Genomic DNA, 6,159 nt, shown 5'->3' on the forward strand with positions numbered 1-6,159 from the left:
CCCATCACATTTTCAGGCCAAAATGCCAAAAAAAAAAAAAAAAAAACGGTCCTGAAATGGTCCCGTGGTCAACTAGGGGGCGCTCCGTCATCCTCAAGATAGTGTAGATCCAAGCTGGACCTTTAGAAGGCGCTGTTCGCAAGTTTAGTAGGGAAGCAGACAAATAATCCCCCCCACTGACTACATGCATCTAGTGGGCAAATGGGACGTTTAGTAGGGATTTGGCCGTAAAACACCAATTTAGTGGGCAAATGGACATTTAAGAGGTAAGCGGGACCAGTCATTCTAGAGATTGATAGGTAAATGGATATTTAGGAGGTAAGTGGGACTGGTCACTAGTACGCTAGCATGATAGCGTCTACTACCCATTTAGAGTCTTTGCTTTGTGACCGGATGCCCTTTGGTGCGGTTACTGAAGCTAACAAAGAGTTCCGACCATCTGAAGGTGGCGGAACGCTCAATGTAAATTCTTAGAGCTCTGATGGGGCAGAGCAGGGATAACTCTCTGTCCTCTTCAGAGGGAGGAAGCACAGAAAGTGCAATGACCTGTGCTCTGAATGGAGTGGAGAGCACCTTGGGTACGTAACCATGCCTTGGCTTCAGAACGACCTTAGAGTCGTTAGGCCCGAATTCTGGAATTCCAGGCAGGCAGGGCTAATGGAAAGCACCTGCAGGTCTCCTATTCGCTTTACCGATGCTAGTACCAGAAGCAGAGCAGTCTTCAGCGACAGTGACCGAATGTTGGTAGACTGTAGTGGTTCAAAAGGGGGGCCCTTCAGGGCCCTCGGCACAGTGGGCAGATCCCATGAAGGGACATTTAGGGGGCGAGGCGGATTCAGCCTCCTGGCACCCCTCAAGAAGCGGACAACCGCGCTGTTCCTACCCACCGATTGACCCGCAAATAAACCTTGAGAGTGGATGGGGAGCGTCCCTTATCCAGCAGCTCTTGCAGGAATGACAACAGCACTGACAGATCGGAAGTAGAAGGGTCTTCACCGCAGTTTAGGCACCAAGTGGAGAAAATAGACCACTTAAGGGCGTAGAGGCATCTCGTAGACATGGCTCTAGCCTCCAAAATCGTGTTTAAAACTCGCTCTGGGAGGCTTGAAGGCTCCCGTTGAGCAGCCAGAGGTGTAGGGCCCACAAATCGGGTCGAGGGTGCCATATTTTCCCGTCTGCTTGATAGAGGAGATCTTTTCTCAACGGAATGGGCCAAGGGGCCGCTACCAACAGCTGAGTCAGCTCTGATAGCCACAGTTGGTTCTTCCAGAGAGGGGCCACCAGGAGAACCTTGTGTCTTTGTTCCCTGATTCGCCTGATTACCTGTTGGGATCAGGGCGATTGAGGGAAATGCATAAAGAAGGAGGTTGGGCCAATCGTGGGCCAATGCGTCCCTGGTCTTCGAATAATAAACTGGGCAGTGAGAGTTGTCATCTGAGGCAACTTCTTCTGAGAGTTGTCTTCTGAGAGCTGTCTTACCTCGGCCTCGCCGAAGATCTCCCAGATTCTCTGAACCGTCTGCGGATGGAGCGTCCACTCCTCTGAGGGGACATTGCTCCTTGATGACATGTCCACTCCTTGATTCAATTTGCCCGGTATATGCACCGCTCTCAGCGAGCACAGATTGAGTTGACCTTTATTTATATAGCGCTTTTAACAATACAGATTGTGTCAAAGCAACTGAACAGCATTAATTAGGAAAACAGTGTGTCAATAATGCAAAATGACAATAGTAAACACTAATTTTTCAGTTAAAGACAGTTCATCATTGAATTCAGTGATGTCAACATCCAGCTCAGTTCAGTTTAAATAGTATCTTTGCAATCATTTGCAATCAAGTCAACGATATCGCTGGAAATGAAGTGTCCCCAGAAGAGGCGCTACGAGGAGAGGCCTCCTTGGCAATTTATGTAGGACACCACCAACATGTTGTCCGATCGGATTAGCACATGGTGCCCCTTTAGGACTGGCAGGAAGAACTGACAGGCTCGACACACTGCTAGCATTTCCAAGCAGTTGATGTGGAAGCCTTTTTCCGCCTTCGACCAATGGCCGAAAGTCGGTATGCCCTCGCACAGCACCCCCCAACCTGCGTTGGAGGCATCTGTCATGACAACTTTTCTCCTGCAAACCATTCCCATGGCCACGCCCTGTTCCATCCAGTGAGAGTTCTTCCAAGGTGCCAGGGCTGTTATACAGGCCTGGTTAACCCTGATATGTAGGGTCCGTGACGCCACGCATGGGATGGAACCCACAGTTTCAGCCAGCAGCAAGACCCTTGCACCTCCGTGAAGTTGGCCCCCCACCCAACGCAAAACGTCGCAAAAGTAGTCTTAATCGTTTGTGCTCCGTTTTGTGCTGGTTTGTGCTGTAAAAATGTTCGTTTGTGCTGCTTTGGTTTGTTAGATATAAAATCTAATAAAAAAAAAAAAAAGGTCATTCTCAGGTCACTCAGCCCCCCCACATGCTCCAAATTCACCCCAAATAGTCTCGTTTGTTTGTGCTTCGTTTGTGCTGGTTTGTGCCAGTAAAAATTTCGTTTGTGCTACTTTGTTTTTTAAAATATTAAAAATTATATTTTAGGCGATGATGTCACCAGCCCCCCTACATGCTTCAAACTCACCCAAAATAGTCTCAATCGTTAGTGCTTCGTTTGTGCTGGTTTGTGCCGTAACTATTTCCGTTTGTGCTGCTTCAATTTTTAAAATATTAAACATTATATTTTAGGCGATGACGTCACCAGCCCCCCTACACGCTCCAAACTCACCCAAAATAGTCTCAATCGTTAGTGCTTCGTTTGTGCTGGTTTGTGCCGTAACAATTTTCGTTTGTGCTGTTTCAGTTTTTAAAATATTAGACATTGAATTTTAGGGTCGATGACATCACCAGCCCTCCACACGCTCCAAATTTACCCCAAATACCTGTGTTTGTTTGTGATCCGTTTCTGCTGGTTTGTGCCGTAAAAAAAATAATTTGTGCTGCTTTGGTTTTTAAGATATTAAAATAATATTTAATGATGTTTTTCTGAGGTCACTCAGCCCCCCCACATGCTCCAAATTCACCCGAAATAATCTTGTTTGTTTGTGCTTCGTTTGTGCTGGTTTGTGCAGGTAAAAGTTTTGTTTGTGCTGCTTTGGTTTTTAAAATAGTAGACATTACTTTAAAGGCAATGACGTCACCAGCCCCCCAACACGCTCCAAACTCACCCAAAATAGTCTCAATCGTTAGTGCTTCGTTTGTGCTGGTTTGTGCCGTAACAGTTTTCGTTTGTGCTGCTTCAGTTTTTTAAATATTAAACATTACATTTTAGGCGATGACGTCACCAGCCCTCCTACACGCTCCAAACTCACCCAAAATAGTCTCAATCATTTGTGCTTCATTTGTGCTGGTTTGTGCCGTAACAATTTTTGTTTGTGCTGCTTCAGTTTTTTAAATATTAAACATTATATTTTAGGCGATGATGTCACCAGCCCCCCTACACGCTCCAAACTCACCCAAAATAGTCTCAATCGTCAGTGCTTCGTTTGTGCTGGTTTGTGCCGGGTAGAAGTTTCGTTTTTGCGGCTGTGTTTTTTTGTTACAGTTAAAGTAACAAGGTAAGATCCAAGCGGATACTAGTTAAGTTACCTATCGACTGTTTCCAACTTATAACAGACACAGCGGATCACAGGATAAGTGGAATGTAACACCAACTCCAAGGTAAATGTTTTTACTTGTTACTGTGTGTCATTACGTGAATGTCATAAATACACGCACCATAATATGTTTGCTGTATCTCTGTGTTTATACATACATAAGCTATATGTGTGTGTGTGTATGTCTTAATCGTTAGTGCTTCGTTTGTGCTGGTTTGTGCCGGGTAGAAGTTTCGTTTTTGCGGCTGTGTTTTTTTGTTACAGTTAAAGTAACAAGGTAAGATCCAAGCGGATACTAGTTAAGTTACCTATCGACTGTTTCCAACTTATAACAGACACAGCGGATGCCCTTTGTGGTGATGGTTTCCACTAGCTGGAGGAGGTTGTTGGAGTCCTCACCACAAACAAAATTTGCAAAGGTGACACTATCACAGAAAGCACAACATAAGCATTGACAAAAAGCATCAAATGCACATGTGTTCAGCACAGAGATTCTTGATTTCCTGAGTTTAACAGGCTGTTGATTATTTCCATTTTTCAACAGTTCCACTTTCAGTCTTTTCCCCCTCACAGATGGATCTGCATGGAGCCATTCAGGACAAGGAGAGAGGTATGAATTCCTCTTTCTCTTTTTGGGTGGAAGAGCTAGGCCTCTCCAGTTTTCAACAGGGTCTTCATCTGTTGGATGGATGATTGTGACAATGTCAGACTTCCCAGAACAGGAAGCATCCATTTCTGGTTTTACACCTTCACTGCAAGTTATGGTTGGTAGAGGATTGGCTTCTTTGATGATCACTGTTGCAACAGCTGCATCTTCTTCACCTTTTTCGTTACTTTTTTGTTTTGCAGAACAAATGCGCATGTTGCCTTCAATGAAGTACAGATGTCGAGCAATGAATCAATCCACCCGATTCGGCAAGTTTTCATGCTTGAAAAGGCCATGTTTAATGTTTTTGACTTGCGATGATATTGGTGCTTCGGAACTGAGGGATCCTTACCCCTGTCCAGAGTGGTAAGTAGCTTGCAAGCCAGATTATATTGGGAATAATCTCAGGGAGGAAGTGCATATTATCATGATCTCCATTAGCCACAGCAAGTGACCTGCTTTCCTCACATATTTCTGTCACCCACTGCCGTAGGTCTGTCTGCGTTTGGTCACCCACCCACTGCGTTTGATCTGCTTTTTCCAGGTCCTCACCCTCTACATCTGGAATGATGACACACTCTTCTGCAATTCGGGCTTTCAGGTATTTCTTGCACCTTTCTGATATGAGGGGGACTCCAGAACTGTCATTGCCCTCTGTTTCACTGAGAGCCACAACAGTAATGCTGTGTAGTAGCTCTCTAGCATCGTCTATGGATTGTGACTTTAGAAGCTGTGCCATTGACCTCACAAATAAATCTTTAATGCGATGTGCTTTTTTCTTCAAGCAGTCCCACTGGCAGATCATCTTGATGCAGTGTGCAACATCAACGCGAACAAAACAAGGTGGCACTTTTGCAGACTGATTACCAAGTAAGACGCCACAACACACATTGATGTAGGTCTTCAGATCAAGATGAGGAGTGAAAGCTTTGACCAAAGCTCCGAGCAAAGCCAGTGAAAAGTCACTTACAACCTCTTTTGGAGTTGGTGCACCTGCACGTATCCATTCTGTCAGCCAATGTGTTATTGCATTAACATCATGTCTCTCTGACAGCATTTGCACGACTGGGACACTTGAGCTTTCATTACCTGCCAGAACGCCCTGATATAAGAAGACATGGCCAGACATGCCGTTTGGTCTCTGTAGTTTCCTCACTACTGAGCCAGTTGCATCAAAACTCACAGTGGGGTTAGTAGATGTCTTTGATAATGACTTGTACATATACATTTGTGTTTGACTCCAATAGTGACAGAAAAACTTGTCCAATCCAATGTCTTTAATTCTACCACTGTGAGGTGCGCTGTATTTTAACATCTGCAGTGACAAAATAGGATCCTTGTCATCTAATTCTAAGGCATTTCTTTCTTGCTTTGCTTTGCGTAGGGTGGCCAAAATAGGCTGATGGCTTGGCTCAGGATCTCCAAAATCCATCAGCTTCTTTGCCTCCAATGCCCTCCATACATGGGATTCCATTCTACCCTCCACAGTTCTTTGGATATCTGCACACGCAAGTTACCAGACATCGGACGCTTGGAACAGCCAGTGTGCAGGGAGTCATCTGTGTTCTTAATGAAACACTTTAGCACCATTGGGCTGTTCATTTCAGGCTCTCTGTCACATTTTATGAGAATGTGGCCATGACACTCCTTACACTTGCCTCTGATTTCTATATATTTCTCTGTGGCTGATGGATAGACCTTGGCTCTTTTAAAGGCAAATGTGCAGGGGCTTTTCACTTCTTGCCAAATGTGATGATTTATCCATTGCGTCCAGATGCCAGGCTTCAAAATTGTGTATTCCTTTTTTGTGTTTTAGAGAACTTGTTTTTGTATTGAACTGTTTGAGGCATAAATTCAATCCATTTCTGAAATGGAACT

At 44.8% G+C, this 6,159-nt stretch overlaps 1 long non-coding RNA gene across 2 annotated transcripts; it reads left to right on the forward strand.

Moving 5' to 3' along the window:
• Nucleotides 1-4,654: 4,654 nt before the first annotated feature.
• LOC107690596 (uncharacterized) lies at nucleotides 4,655-5,423 on the forward strand. 2 transcript variants are annotated; one of them, XR_001634461.1, is made up of 3 exons: nucleotides 4,655-4,882; nucleotides 5,067-5,151; nucleotides 5,336-5,423. It is a non-coding gene; the product is annotated as an uncharacterized LOC107690596 (long non-coding RNA). The 2 variants fall into 2 exon arrangements; XR_001634460.1 differs by having other exon boundaries at nucleotides 5,070-5,151.
• The last annotated feature ends 736 nt before the right edge of the window (nucleotides 5,424-6,159 follow it).

The sequence above is a fragment of the Sinocyclocheilus anshuiensis genome, unplaced genomic scaffold (genome assembly GCF_001515605.1).
Source record: "Sinocyclocheilus anshuiensis isolate Anshui unplaced genomic scaffold, SAMN03320099.WGS_v1.1 scaffold2905, whole genome shotgun sequence".
Taxonomy (NCBI): domain Eukaryota; kingdom Metazoa; phylum Chordata; class Actinopteri; order Cypriniformes; family Cyprinidae; genus Sinocyclocheilus; species Sinocyclocheilus anshuiensis.